We start from the raw sequence: 16,821 nt of genomic DNA, 5'->3' as shown, positions 1-16,821 counted from the left end.
ACAGGCCACAACTGGGCAACATTAAATTATGCTTGTTAAGCACTATACCAAAAATAAATAACGAATATATACTGATTGATTGAACATTTTAATTAACAGATTGCAGAATGGGTACAGTACAGTACAGCTCAATACACACAATTGTTAAGGGGATGCAGACCAGAGAGACTTTCGTCTTGTTTACATCAGGGTCCCCCATTTTCAATTCATGACATTTATGACATACACAACATACAGATATAAGAATCTAATCTAATCATCTAAACAAATCTAATCATGACATTTAACTTTTAAGACATGCATGACATACAGATATATATATCTCTGACTCTGAGCACCTGAAGACTGTGCTATTAAACCAGGAAGTGCAGCACTATGTCAGCAGAGTAGAGCCTCCACTACTGCAGTGCCCTGCGCTGCAACACAACTAACACAAGAGTGAACAAAAAATGCTCTGTCGTTGACTGCTCGCTTGTGTTGTTCGTTGGATTAGTTTTGGATTATTTGGGCTCGCCAAACAAACTATCAAAACGTACACGGAACCGCAGTCTGTTGTTGACTGAGTCGCTTGTGTTGTCGCTGTGTGTCAGACGCTGGATTCTTTCGAACACCCGCCCACCTCTACCTCTGATTGGCTTACCCGCCAATCGGGGACTGCCCACTAACCAAGGGAAAAAAGTATTGCTTCTCGGCGCAGAGATCTGTCTGATGAAAAAAACAGCTTCAATCATAGTAACGCGCCGCATTTTTTGGCAGTAACGGTAACAGCGTTATTAAGATTGGAAGAGTAAGTTACTGAAAAAACGACTGCTGTTTTACTACTGTTATTTATAGCGCCGTTATTCCCATCACTGGATGTCACAGTATGATGTCATAATCAAACATTCTAGAACATCTGTGATGTCACAGTATGATGTCATAATTGAACATTCTAGAACATTTGTGATGTCACAGTATGTCATAATCAAAGATGCTAGAACATTTGTGATGTCACAGTATGATGTCATAATAGAACATTCTAGAACATTTGTGCAGTATATATTCAACAATTCTCTCAGTAGATCTCAGATCTCAGAAGACAAGTGAAGATCTCACTTGTTGTTTCCGGCTACTTGTCTGTAAGCTTGAATATATTCTGTAGATACAATTTAAAATCACCACATGGAAAAGGAAACAACGTTCTGTACAATCCTTAATGAGCTGCCTCTGGAGGAAAGGTTCTGTGATGTGGTTATTAAAGTCAACAGCACCGAGTTGAATGCCCACAAGGCCCTCCTGTGTGACTGCAGTGACTATTTCAGGTAAGTTTAGCTTGGTTCAGGTTAGCTTGGTTCAGCTTAGCTTGGTTCAGGTTAGCTTGGTTCAGGTTAGCTTGGTTAGTAAACAGATACCATAATGTACTTTTACTATAAACAGATACTATACTGTACGTCTACTGTAAAAATATACTATACTGTACTTCTACTGTAAAAAGATACTATACTGTACTTATACTGTAAACAGATACTATACTGTACTTCTACTGTAAAAATATACTATACTGCACTTTAGATAAAATCATTTAACACATGGTATGTTTGTGTTATGTTAAATGAACATAACGCATTGACTGTTATGCAGCATGCCCAATAGTTCGGTTTTGTAATTTTGTAACAAAGAATCCTTGTATTAGTTATCTTAAAAAAAAAGTTGACTGTTCACAAATCATTGCAATTGTATTACTTGTGTACAATCAGATACATTTTCGCTGTTTTCAATAATCCTTACACTTTTTGCCGCTAGTAGACCCACAGAAAATACTCCCCTAAGAAACAAAAGAAAAACTAATGTCACTAAGCAACATCATAGTCATAAGTTAAAACAATAGAAATAACAGTGTATTATGGGGACAACGACAACAAATTACTTCTGTAAATTAAAATGGTAATCAAGTAAAACAATGAAAACGTGATGTGACCTGATAGGAAATATGACAGCGATATTTTTTAGTATAGATTTTTAGATAAACCGCAACAGTCTCATGATAGGTTACCATAACACAAAGTCCTAGAAAAACCGCAACAGTCTTGTGATAGGTTACCATAACACAAAGTCCTAGATAAACCGCAACAGTCTCGTGATAGGTTACCATAACAAAGTCCTAGATAAACCACAACAGTCTCGTGATAGGTTACCATAACAAAGTCCTAGATAAACCACAACAGTCTTGTGATGGGTTACCATAACACAAAGTACTAGATAAACCATAACAGTCTCGTGATGGTTTACCATAATACAAAGTACTAGATAAACCATAACAGTCTCGTGATGGGTTACCATAACACAAAGTACTAGATAAACCATAACAGTCTCGTGATGGTTTACCATAACACAAAGTACTAGATAAACCGCAACAGTCTCGTGATAGGTTACCATAACACAAAGTACTAGATAAACCATAACAGTCTCGTGATGGTTTACCATAACACAAAGTACTAGATAAACCGCAACAGTCTCGTGGGTGGGTTACAATAACACAAAAACAATGACATTCATACGAACCTAAAATAACATTCTGCCCCACAAAAGCAAACCGCAGAAATTGAGCAAGTAGTGGAAAAAGTAGTTAATCTTTTGTTCCGTCAAAAGGTATTGTTTACTTTTGGTACAAAAGTAGACAGGATATTATTTGTGCATTATATTCTACTGATCTTTATACCACTACATTTGGTGGGCCAGGAAGTCATGTTTTAATTTAGTTCCACTCCTTGAGCAGTTACTGCTGTCTGCCTTTGTACGGCAGCATCGCTTGCATCCCTTTGTCTTGTGAAGGCTAAAGAAGAAGAAAAAAGTGCTTCAGAAATCAGGGGGAAAGGAACCGAGGCCCTTCCAGAGGAGGAGCTACGGTAGCACCGAGCCGCAGCTCTGGCGCTGTGCCATCTGGTTCACCCGAAGCAGCGCCTGCCTCGAGCGCACGCCAACTCCGCCTCAAGTAGGACAGGAGACCGCGGAGCCACCTGACAGCTCATTTCGCGCGCCGCTGTCCGGGGGTGGGTGGACCTCGCTCTCTCGGCCTCCGCCGGCCTGGTCGGGTGAGTGGACTCGGAGGGACTCGCAGAGAGGGTCTATGAAGCGGGAAGTGCCCTGGGGGTCTGCTCGACTGGGCTCTCTCTGGTCCTGGACTGGAGTGGGCTGGAGGCCGTGGGTTTGGGAGGACTCAGTGGGAATGTCACTGCCAGAGGACACACCGGTGGCGTGCATGTTAGAGGGCTCGCTCTCTGTCTGGTTGTGCGTGTGAAAAGCTTCACTGGAGTTGTGTGAACTGAGAGGATCCTTCAAGGCGTCTGTGACAGAGGACTCACTCCGGTCGCTTATTTGAGAGGGTTCGGAGGGCTTGCTCTCGGCACTTAAATGAGAGGGCTCACCGGAGTTCCCTGCGTGCGAGTGCTCACCGCCGAGTTGTGTATCCGAGGGCTCGCTCGTGGTATCGAATTGAGAGGGTTCAATGGTGTTTTCTGTGTGCGCGTTCTCATTGCTAAGTTGCATATCGGAGGACTTGCTCTTGGCATCTAAGTGAGAGGACTCACTGGAGTTCTCTGCGTGTGAGCGTTCATTGTCGAGTCGTGTCTCGGAGGACTTGCTCTCGGCATCTAAGTGAGAGGACTCACTGGAGTTCTCCATGTGTGCATTTTCACTGTCAGGCTGCGTGTCAGAGGGCTTTCTTACAACGTGTACTTGGGAATTCTCGCTGAACGTCTGGACGGACTCACTGAGTGCTTCCGTGTGAGAGGGTTCAGAGTGGTTGTCGTGGGTGCACTCGCTGGGTGCGTCCGTGGGAGAGAGTTCAGAGTGGTTGTCGTGGGTGCACTCGCTGGGTGCGTCCGTGGGAGAGGGTTCAGAGTGGTTGTCGTGGGTGCACTTGCTGGGTGCGTCCGTGGGAGAGGGTTCAGAGTGGCTGTTGTGGGTGCACTCGCTGGGTGCGTCCATGTGAGAGGGTTCAGAGTGGTTATCGTGGGTGCACTCGCTGGCCATGTCTATGTCTATGTATGGGAGAGAGAACTCCAGGGACGCGTGCGTGTCCTCTGTCCCTCCCGTGCCGTCCTCTCTCGTTGCCCACTGCGGGGGTGGAGCTCAGAGTCCACGGTGTGACAGCGACTCAGGGTTCCCCCTCTGTCTCTGTGGCCGGTCTCCGGGTTCTCCGAGCGGCTCAGCAGGTTGCTATTCTTCACCGTCTCCTCGCGTCTCAGCCTCCGCCTCTACGGCTTCTTCTGAGATAAAAGAACAACAAATAAAACTATTTAAAACGGGATGGTGTCAGGGAGAGGATGGGAATTGCATTTTGATTCAGTGAATACTGTATAGCCCCGATGTAGATCTAGCATCGTACTCCACTGTAGATTGAGACCATCAGTGTAATTTACCTATTTCAAACACCGCCCTCTCTTTGCTTGATCCTCCAATCACAACTGAGGGAGGATGAAGAAAAGAGGACAGGGTTCGAGATAGGTCCATTGCTCATAAGGTTGAGGTCAGAGTGAAAATCCCTGCAATATGTACCTGTCCAAGGGTTGGTGAGCGTGTGGAAGGTGGACTGGGAATACCTTTCTTCATCTGCTGAACCCTTCAAATGTCAAGCACATGAACAACATAGATAAGGTGTTTTTTAAACCACCAGAGGGCGCAAGCAATCTTCGTTTTATTTCAAGTGTTCATGCATTGGACAAGATGTACTGTAGTTAAAAACTCACCGGTTAATTGACTGGGCCAGCTTTTGTCTTCTGCCATTGGCACTGTCCTGGGGTTTCCTTACCAAGAGCACCTTTGGGCACAGAGAGGAGCTTGATTGGTTCAGCATCAGGCAAGAGTCCAGATGCTTTCTGCAGAGCCCTCAGATTCTCAGTATTCTGCAGAAGAAAAACGATCTGTTTACAGTTTCCGTTAAAGGTGCAATTGGCGGCCGTTGATTTTGGGCAGAACTTAGAAAACAAATTCGACAATGCTCTTCCCAATCAGAACACATGCCTCCAAAGCCATGCCTTGCTAGGTAGCTAGCAGGTAGCTATGTGTTAGCAGCATGACTGTGTATGCACACAACTATTATGCGCATAACAAGCATAACAAGAGGGTTTGATAGACAGTCATTCGAGTTGGTTGGTCGTTTGATTGAATGTCATTGTTTTAGCCTCTGCCCCTTACCGAAATTACATATTTTTATGTCAAACGTTTTTTGAGTACTATCGATTACTGTAGTGTTGAGATATAATAAGAAATCTAAAATGTTGCCAAAAATCAGCAGCCGCCTATTGATCCTTTAATGATTAAAGTAATGCAACACCACAAAACAACATTCATCTCATTTAGTAGAGTCTCCACTTTGTGTCAGGCCGAACTACGCCCCTTAGCTGTGATATAATAACCATATACCACGGTAGGGCGGGCCATACTTTTGTGCAAACATGAATTTTAAAGAAATCTTAATATGTGTTTTTTTGTATGGAATTCAAATATGGGATTATTCTTCGGATTGGATAACTCTAACCTACATCAATTTGGATTTCAAAATGGCAGATTTTACCATTTTTCACTCCTTGGCCATACATGGATTATTATCGGTGGGGCCCGATAATTATCGTGCATCCCTAGAAATATAGTGCGAAATATATAGCCCCAGTCAGGCCACTTTTTAAGCAGGGGGTCCCCCACCAGGAACATTTTTGTTACAAAGACTTAATTCCCTGCATGCTGGTGCAGGACTTTTAAAATGTTTACCCTTTAAACGCCATTGTTTGTGATGGAATCACAAATTATTGTTAACATTTTTATTTTTTTTCATATTTTCAATATATCAAATGCAAAGTGGATTTTTCTGGGGGGGGGGGGGGTTATTACAGGCTAATAATTGTTATAATCATCATGTGTCAATGATTAGCAACAACACTGATTTTGTTGGATTTATTGTTTTTGTAATGTCAGACTTAACAACAACTCTTATCAGAAAAGTGGGAGTATTTCATTTTTAATCTGACATTACAAGAAAAATGTAAATGGTTATGATCAGGACTGATGTTGAATAAAAGATTTATGAAAAAAAAAGTGGAAAAGTATTTCAACATATAATACTTTTTATGGCGTTTTTGAAGAGGACAATTCAGTCCCTAATGGTAAGAGTGTAACACTTTAGTTTTCAGACACAAGGGTTCAATTATTGATTGTCCAGTTTCTTGGCAGCTTTAACATTGGGCTTTTGAAAGGGGACGATGGTGATGCACGGTAACGTTAGCTATGTTAGCTAGCTAGCATGTGTATTTTTATCACTGACATGGTGGTCCCAGGGCCGCCTGGGAGAAATGCGAGGCCCTGTGCGAGATTTAAACGTGAGAGAGAGAGAGAGACCTACAAAGAGCCCCTTTTGTCAACTCATAATGAAACTGGCTGACATCTCACACTCTGACATCACAAACCCTTGCCTGCCTCAGAAGATTAGACCTAACCAAATTATAACCAAAGAAAAAGATAAATACATTACGTATTGGAATCAACTCACACAATCACAACACAAATTAGAAACATATTTGGCCCTAAACAGACAGTATACTGTGGCAGACTAGCTCAGCACAGTAACTGATAATAATCTAAGAAAGAATCTGACAAGGTACAGACTGAGTGACCATGGTTTGACAATAGAGAAGGGCAGACACAGACAGACCTGGCTGCCCAGAGAGGAGAGGTTGTGCTGTCTTTGTGATGAGGGAGCCGTAGAGACAGAACTACACTTCCTAACACAATGTGAAAATTACAGAAATATTAGGGAGGAATTCTTTCCAAAAATTGAAATAATTTTCCCAGAATTCCAAAGTATGACAGAAGTGCAGAAATTGCCATTCCTCCTGGGGGAATAGAAAGAATGTGCAGTTTTAGCTGCAAAATATGTCAATTCATGTCACACGAAAAGGGAGAACCAGTAGGACACATATACTGTATATACATGTACCATGTTTTACTCACCACACCATCTCCTTTATTTTTATTAGAGAGAGAGAGAGCACGAGAGACACACCATGGCGGGTGGGTGCAGCACGAGAGACAGAGAGACACACACCACGGCGGGTGGGTGTAGCACAAGAGAGACACACACCACGGCGGGTGGGTGTAGCACGAGAGAGACAGAGAGACACACACCACGGCGGGTGGGTGTAGCACAAGAGAGACAAAGAGACACACACCACGGCGGGTGGGTGTAGCATGAGAGAGACAGAGAGACACACACCACGGCGGGTGGGTGTAGCACGAGAGAGACAGAGAGACACACACCACGGCGGGTGGGTGCAGCACGAGAGAGACAGAGACCACAGCGGGAACAGAATAGATTGCTTGAAAAACTCACCCTAACGCAGATTCAATGGCAAAGTTGGAAGGAGACGACGTCGACGCATTTTCATACCGTGGAGATGAAAAAGTTAGTTAGCCTTTAGCTAAGCTACTAGCCGACATGGCTAGCCCGACTGAACCACATGTTAGCACTCGCTAACGTAGCTAACGCTAGTTAGCCTTTAGCTAAGCTACTAGCCGACATGGCTAGTGCCACATGTTAGCACTCGCTAACGTAGCTAACGCTAGTTAGCTAACGCTAGTTAGCCTTTAGCTAAGCTACTAGCCGACATGGCTAGCCCGACTGAACCACACGTTAGCACTTAGATAACGTAGCGAAAGCTAACTAGCTGTCCCTGCCTTTAGCTAAGCTGACATGGCTAGCCTGACTGAACTTTCTAACATGCAACAACTTTCATCTTCAGTTCATCTGCCGAACGACCGTCCTCTTCGTCTTGGCTGGCATAACCTCCAATGCTGCACGCGCGAAATAGTCAGACGCTACCTTACCTGTAACCCCTCCCCTCATTGAAACCAATAGTATCTGCTGCAGAGCCTCAGAGCTCCAATAGTGTATCTGCAGAGCCAGGAACAAGTCAGACACATTCTACAAACGTGTCTAATGTGAAATATATAAGTATATAAGCAAAACTAGATTTTAGGACTGTGATGAAAAAGGGCCTCGCAGGAAGGGGGGCCTCGCAAAAAAAATTTGAAATAAAAAAAAATTATAAAAAAATTTAAAATTTAAAATATATTTTTTTTTTGCGAGGCCCCCCTTCCCGCGAGGCCCTGTGCGACCGCACTGCTTGCGTACCCCCTGAGGCGGCCCTGGGTGGTCCCATGGTGCAAGAAAACATTTGGTCAATTTTGCCACATTTAGCGGCATCTCCTGCAAGGGCCTTTCTTTTTTTCTCTCTCTCCCTCTCTGCTCCACCCTTCCTCTTTTTTCCACTGTTGAACTGTTGAAACATTTAATTTCCAGTAATTTCCATCTGACTGTTCTGTGAAATACAAGCAGTCAGCAGTATGTCTTTTTCTCTCCCTCCCTCTCTGCTCCACCCTTCCTCTTTTTTCCACTGTTGAAACATTTAATTTCCAGTCATTTCCATCTGACTGTTCTGTGAAATACAAGCAGTCAGCAGTATATCTTTTTCTCTCCCTCCCTCTCTGCTCCACCCTTCCTATTTTTCCACTGTTGAACTGTTGTAACATTTAATTTCCAGTCATTTCCATCTGACTGTTCTGTGAAATACAAGCAGTAAGCAGTATGTATTTTTCTCTCTCTCCCTCTTTGCCCCACCCTTCCACTGCTCAAAACTTAACTTTTTAAAATAGCTTTTAAATGAATTATTATCTTTATTTCATTCTTATTTTTCTTTATTTCTATAAATTGTACTTAAATATTTAATTATAATTTGTATCATTGTTTTATGTAGTTTTTTTTATCATTTTATTTGTTCTTTTTTAATGTCAACATATTATTTAAATTATTCAAATGGAACTCAAACATGTTCCGTTGTGATGTCACCAGTGTTGGGCAAGTTACTTTTAAAAAGTAACTAGTTACAGTTACTAGTTACTTCTTCCAAAAAGTAACTAAATTACGTACTCAGTTACAAATTATAAAAGTAACTAGTTACTTCAGAAAGTAACTATTGCGTTACTTTCAAGTAAATTTGTTACATAAACAACAAAATCTAAACTTTTAATGTTGCTGTGGGACAAAGTGAGACTAGCCTCCAATCAAATGCCATGTATGTAGATATTATAATTACTATGTTTATACAGTGGATCATACAAATACAATAGATGTTTTGAAACTTTTAATATGTATTGCCCCTCAACAGGCTACAACTGGGCAACATTAAATTATGCTTGTTAAGCACTATACCAAAAATAAATAACGAATATATACTGATTGATTGAACATTTTAATTAACAGATTGCAGAATGGGTACAGTACAGCTCAATAGACACAATTGATAAGGGAATGCAGACCAGAGAGACTTTTGTCTTGTTTACATCAGGGTCCCCCATTTTCAATTCATGACATTTATGACATACTGTACACAACATACAGATATAAGAATCTAATCTAATCATCTAAACAAATCTAATCATGACATTTAAGATATGCATGACATACAGATATATATATCTCTGACTTTGAGCACCTGAAGACTGTGCTATTAAACCAGGAAGTGCAGCACTATGTCAGCAGAGTAGAGCCTCCACTACTGCAGTGCCCTGCGCTGCAACACAACTAACACAAGAGTGAACAAATAACGCTCTGTCGTTGACTGCTCGCTTGTGTTGTTCGTTGGATTAGTTTTGGATTATTTGGGCTCGCCAAACAAACTATCAAAACGTACACGGAACCGCGGTCTGTCGTTGACTGTGTCGCTTGTGTTGTCGCTGTGTGTCAGACTCTGGATTCTTTCGAACACCCGCCCACCTCTACCTCTGATTGGCTTACCATGACATTTTACTCAACCTCAGCCAATCGCGCACTGCCCACTAACCAAGGGAAAAAAGTATTGCTTCTCGGCGCAGAGATCTGTCTGATGAAAAAAACTGTTTCAATCATAGTAACGCGCCGCATTTTTTGGCAGTAACGGTAACAGCGTTATTAAGATTGGAAGAGTAAGTTAGATTACTCGTTACTGAAAAAACTACCGCCGTTAGTAACGCCGTTATTTATAACGCCGTTATTCCCATCACTGGATGTCACAGTATGATGTCATAATCAAACATTCTAGAACATTTGTGATGTCACAGTATGATGTCATAATCAAAGATTCTAGAACATTTGTGATGTCACAGTATGATGTCATAATAGTACATTCTAGAACATTTGTGTACAGTATATATTCAACAATTCTCTCAGTAGATCTCAGATCTCAGAAGACAAGTGAAGATCTCACTTGTTGTTTCCGGCTACTTGTCTGTAAGCTTGAATATATTCTGTAGATACAATTTAAAATCACCACATGGAAAAGGAAACAATGTCCTGTACAATCCTTAATGAGCTGCCTCTGGAGGGAAGGTTCTGTGATGTGGTTATTAAAGTCAACAGCACTGAGTTGAATGCCCACAAGGCCCTCCTGTGTGACTGCAGTGACTATTTCAGGTAAGTTTAGCTTGGTTCAGGTTAGCTTGGTTCAGGTTAGCTTGGTTCAGCTTAGCTTGGTTCAGGTTAGCTTGGTTCAAGTTAGCTTGGTTAGTAAACAGATACCATACTGTACTTTTAGTGTAAACAGATACTATACTGTACTTCTACTGTAAAAAGATACTATACTGTACTTCTACTGTAAAAAGATAATATACTGTACTTCTACTGTAAACAGATACTATACTGTACTTCTACTGTAACCAGATACTATACTGTACTTCTACTGTAAACAGATACTATACTGTACTTCTACTGTAAAAATATACTATACTTCTAATGTGCTAAGACGCTATACTTCTACAGTGAACATATCAAATCAAAACAAATCAAATTTATTTATAGGGCCCGACAACACACGTTAATGTCCCCATGGGCCGTACAGGTCTTCTTTAAACAAGTCAAGAAGACAACATAACAATAAGTCAAGAACAGAACAAGAACACCATAGGGTCCAAACATTTTTTAGATGAATGCAAATAAATGAAAGAATGCAAGCACTCCCAGACATACCCCACGCGAAGGTAAGGAAAAACTCACTAAAACCTAACAATAAGGGAAAAAAAGCTCCACAGGCAGTGTGGAGGAGAGAAACCTTAGAAGGGCCGTTCAAGGGGGGATCTCCCTTCTTAGATGTTGGTGATAGTAGTGTTGCAGACGGACAGTTGGTAAGCATGCACTCATGTGTGTGGTGAAACACAGATGAGTGCATGCAATAGCAACTGTACATTTTGAAAAATTAAAGATAGAGCTAATAGCGATAGCAACTGAACATTTTGAAAGATTAAAGATAGAGTTGATAGCGGATCTATTTGAGGCACAGGGGCGGCGCAGAGAGGGTCACGTCCTCCCCGTCTTAGTCACGGGACATTCAACACTCCGGTCGTTGCTCAGGGACAGCCGGAGACAGGGAGAGGCGCAGAGAGGGTCGCGAACTCCCCGACATCATCGCGGGACATCCGGCACTCCGGTCACCACTACGAGACCTCCGGAGACAGGGGGGCACGCAGAGGGGGTCGCAATCTCCCGGCCTTCGTCACGGGACGTCCAACACTCCGGACAACACTCCAGGACAGCAAGTCATAGGAAGACAGGGAGACGGGACAGGCGTTAGACAGCTCATGAGATTGTAGTAGGCGGACATAGCAATAGATACAAGTGGTAGGCATATATGTGAATGGAGTAGATATATGAAGTAAGCGTATTATGTGAATAGAATAGAAGTACTAGAAGTAGAATAGAAGTACTTAACCCAGCAATGAAACCGCGTTGACTGTTAATCTGTTAACAGTCTGTTAATCAGTTGACATATATTACTACACAGGACAGAATGGTGCTTATTGTTTACTCATCAGATATCTCTATACTCTGCATCCCACAGAGCCCTCTTCACTCGCTGGAGCGACTCAGAGAAAGCAGTCTACAGTATCCCTGGGATGTCCCCGGGTATGATGCAGCTCATCATAGAGTACTCCTACACACGCTTTGTGCCGGTGACAGCAGAGAACGTGGAAGAGCTTCTGGTGGCTGCAGACCAGTTTCTCGTCACTGGCATAGTAGGAGCGTGCTCTGACTTCCTAGAAGGCCAGCTGTCTCTGGAAAACTGTGTCGGCATCTGGAGGTTTGCGGACATGATCTACTGCTGCCCTGACCTGAGGCGCAAGGCCCATCTCTTCATTGTGTGCCACTTTGAGAAGATGTTGCACGTCTCACAGGAGTTTGTGGAGCTGTCCCTACAGCAACTGGTGGACATCATCGAGAGGGATGATCTGAACGTGAAGAACGAGGAGACGGTGTTCGAGGCCGTCCTCCGTTGGATCGACCACTCCCGTGAGGAGCGTAAAACACACATCCCTTTGCTGCTGCCCAAGGTAACTAATTGTATTACTGTGCATTACATTAAGGGGAGACCACCCACCTAGATAGGGAAAAAAATAATAAAGGATGAAATCATTTGCAAACATCTTAACCCTTTCTCTGCCACGCTTATGTACATCCTTATACCATCCTCTGCCAGCTCTATTTGTCTATGGAGAAGTTCCCCTTCTTTGCAGGGCTATAACTTTTTAAATTGTATTGCTAAATTGACATTACTATGGCCCATTCAACGTCAATTATCTATCGTTTAGGATGTAGCAACGTTCTACTTTTTCATTCACATATTCATACTAAAATACGGTCTAAAGTATAAATATGTTTTTATCGTTTTCTGCAGCATTCTGCAGAACGTGATTTATAGCCCTAAATGCATTATATTGATGATCAAATACAGTTTGATAGCGATCGGCGCCAGATAAAAAATTTCAAATGTACGTGCTTCTAGAAGTTACTACTCATCATCTGATGTTGACCGGATGGGGGGGGGGGGTCGTTTATAATTCCGTGGCCAACGTTAGATGATTCATGTGGTGTGGGTGATATGATCATCAGAGCAGTTTGTATCGAACAGGGTAATAATAAACGCTGAAACTTACCCCAGTCTCCTCGGGCCGTTGGGCGATCAGCTTGGAGTAGAAATGTTGCTATTATGGGATGTTGATCTAGATGAACCATTTCCAGGTTGTATAATACTATATACGTCCAAATAACGTTGTTTATTGAGTTAGGGCGAGCGATCGATTATCCAGTGTGTCAAGATGGAGTCCCGGGAGCTATAGCGAGTGGTCGGACCGAATTTGGATGAGCACCACTTTCTGTTTCCGGTTTGCTGTTTGGGCGATCTGCCACCAGATGGCGCTCTTGAACCGTCGGAGAGTTGAGAGGAGATCAACAGGAGATAATAATAATAATAATAATAATAATAATGGATTGGATTTATATAGCGCTCTTCTGACTCAGAGCGCTTCACAGAGTCCATTATTCGTTCATACACAGTCATACCGGTGGTGGTAAGCTACAATTGCAGCCAGAGCTGCCCTGAGGCAGACTCACGGAAGCGTGGCGAATAATCATCGCCTACGGCCCCTCCGACCACCACCAACATTCATTCACATGCATACACATTCATACGAGGCAAGTAGGTTAAGTGTCTTGCCCAAGGACACAACGGCAATGGGATGGACATGGGCTTGAGCGGGATTCGAACCACCAGCCCTTCGATCATTGGATGCCCCGCCCAGATCTCAAGTCTCCGCGGGGAAAATATGATTGCCATCACAGATTTTTGAAATATTGATCTCAATGACGTGTTACGGCGTCATTGGCAGATTACGCATGGCGGAGATTGACGTGTTAACTCGTCCTTGGCGATTAAAGGGTTAATTGTTTAGAATAGTCAAAAAAAGAAAAAAAATTTATGACAATTTTTTTGGTTGCATAATTTTATTACCCAAAAAGGGGCATGGTCTATTAAAATTGCCCCTTTTTGCATGTTACCCCAAACAGAATTTAGAAAAAATGGATGATATATAGATATTTTCTCATGGTTTTTCATGTTACGACATTAAATACCGAACTTTTAGCTAGAGGATTTTTTGATATGCCACCCGAACGCGTGTAGCCTTTTTACAACGCATCCGCGTTTCCGGCACTCTGATTGGCCAGGTCATGTGACATGTGCGCCCAATAGCGTGTTTGCCCATTTACGCGTCGAAACAGCCTGCAAACTACCTGCCGTTCTATCGCCATGCTCTAAGACAAACTCTAACCTTAACCAACTTCGAAAGAGTGCCTAAGCTTAACCGGCAAAAGAACTTGCCGTCACGCTCTAAGACAAACTCTAACCTTAACCAACTTCGAAGAGTGCCTAAGCTTAACCAGTGTAGAAACTTGCCGTCCCACGATTGGCGCTCATGTCACATGACCTGGCCAATCAGAGCGCAAAACGGGAACCCGGAAACGCGGACGCGTTATAAAAAGGCTTCAAGCCACCCGAACAGGATTTTATGACCTTTTATGACCCCCTAGTTATAAAAAATATTTTTTTTGTATAAAATTTTCTAAAAATCTGGATGAGTGATATATCAAAAAATCCTCTAGCAGAAAGTTGTGGTATATGGATAGGAGGAAACGTGGCCAGTTTGGTGTGTGGAGGTACTAGAAAAAATTTAGATTTTTTTGTTTTATGTGTAATACAAACTCATAAAATCTCGTTTTGAGAAAAACGCCTTTAAAGTTTTGTATTGTCTGTAAATCAGTATGTATGACATATGAACAAACCATTTGGCACAAAGAAGCAGGATATAGATATGAATAAAGGTGGAAAGTTTGGTGTGTGTAGATGCTAGGGAAATGGTACATGTCTACCCTTTGGGAAAACACCTTCAAAGTTCTGTATTGTAAAATGCCATACATTTTTATTTGAAACCGCTATTTACAAACACAACACCCAATCAAACCATTAGTAATAGATAGGCCTGCCACGATAACACATTTTGCTGGGCGATTAATTGCCCCCGAAAATATCGCGATAAGCGATATTATTGCGACCGGTTAGAGATTTTTTTTTTTGAAATTTATTTCCCAAAACTTTTATTTTGAAGCCCACCGCTCCGTCTTTTCCGGTGTTTAGACTTTTATTTTGAAGCCCACCGACCGGACCGGAAGTATTGTTGTATTTATCCTAAGCAGAAACTATGAGCCGACAACTTGGGCTAATGATATGATGTTTTTGAGCTAATGATAAAACAAATTGTTGGTGAACAACTAACTTTAGGTTAGTTTTAACGTTAGCTACTAACGTTAGATGCAGCTACTACAGGCAATCAACGATGAGGAGGAAGCGTCAAAGCAGTATATAATAGAATAGCTGTGGTGCGTAAGCACTGCAGCACGACTCGAAACTACCGGAGTGTTATAATAAATTAATTCATGTTTAACTTGTCCCCGTGTCCAGTCCTTTGACTAGCCCCACCCGTTAATTGTAAACAATGATGCATGTAATTGTATTAACGTTATTCTGTGTTGTACTTGTAGCTATGCTATACGTTGTATTTCGTTTGTAGCTAATGTTGTTAGCATTGAATGAGCATCAACGAACGCTAGATCTTTAATCTTTATTTAGCAGTCCAGTTTCTCCGGGCAGTAGCGAGTAACTACTTGGGTCTAAAAATAGCTAACGTTACACTACAAATAATGCTACTTGGTTAAAAGGAGCAACACTATTGAGAAATGTCTATGTGGCGTTGCCCCACGGAGCTCCCGTGCTGTACTCTAGTAACGTCAGCGGCCCGCCTCCCAACACGGACAGTGACTGAGGGGCACTGGTTCCGCCTCATTCAAACAAACGCGCAAATAGCAATTAATCGCGCCCGTCAAAATCATTGCATTCATTTTAATTATCGCAGCAATTAATCGATTTATTGCTTATCGCGGCAGGCCTAGTAATAGACAACCTAAACACATGCCTGATAACTGAATAACATAATAATAATGATGTAGTAGTAGTAACAGTTTAGTAACAAACAACACAACCGATTACTGTACCCCCTAATAGGCAAAAGAAATATTTGAATAGATATCACTATGAAACTTTCCCAGTTTGTTATGTACATATAAACTAAGAAAAAATATATTGCAAGTTTTCTGAATTGTATTTTTATATATGCAAATGAGGCACTTCCCCATTCAATATGTGCACATTTATGGATGCAATCATGAAAAATGAAGCAAAATAAGCAACTAAATGTGTTTTTTTTAGTTTTCTTGTCACTAGTTTGAAAGAAGACATGTAAAGGGGCAACATTATACAAAAAACTCAAAATTGCCCCAAAATCAGGAAAAGGGTATTTTAGGTGGGTGGTCTCCCCTTAAAACAACACTAGGTTCCCTAGTACAGTGGTTCTCAAACATTTGGGTCCAAACTGTTCCCTAGCAACAGAAACCGTCTACAACCGATGTCTAAGTTGTACCCGCTGTCTGCTTGTCTCTTCCCAGGTTCGCATGGGCTTGATGAGGCCTGACTACTTGCTGAACAACGTCCGGAACAACCGTGTGGTGAGGGACAGCCACGACTGCAGGCCCCTCATCCTCAGCGTCCTGAACCCCCCTGACTCCAACAGGCACCCAAACCCCCTGACCCGCCCACACCTGCCCCAGGAGGTCCTATTGGCCATCGGAGGCCATGTGTCTGATAATTACAGCATGACCATGGAGGCTTACGATATCCGAGCCGGTGGATGGAAGCACGTGAGCGTTAAGGCGGAGAGTGGCCGGATCTGGCATGGCATCGCTTATCTCCACGGTCTGGTCTACTTTGTCGGCGGCTTTTACGTCGGGAGATTTAAAGAAGAGGATCCCAGCAGAGTGTGCAGGTTCAACCCCGTCACTCGCAGCTGGCTGCAGGTGGCTCCCATGCACTCAGG

The sequence above is a fragment of the Notolepis coatsorum genome, assembly GCF_963971535.1.
Source record: "Notolepis coatsorum genome assembly, chromosome: 18".
Taxonomy (NCBI): Eukaryota; Metazoa; Chordata; class Actinopteri; order Aulopiformes; family Paralepididae; genus Notolepis; species Notolepis coatsorum.
Note: the sequence above shows the minus strand (reverse complement) of the source record.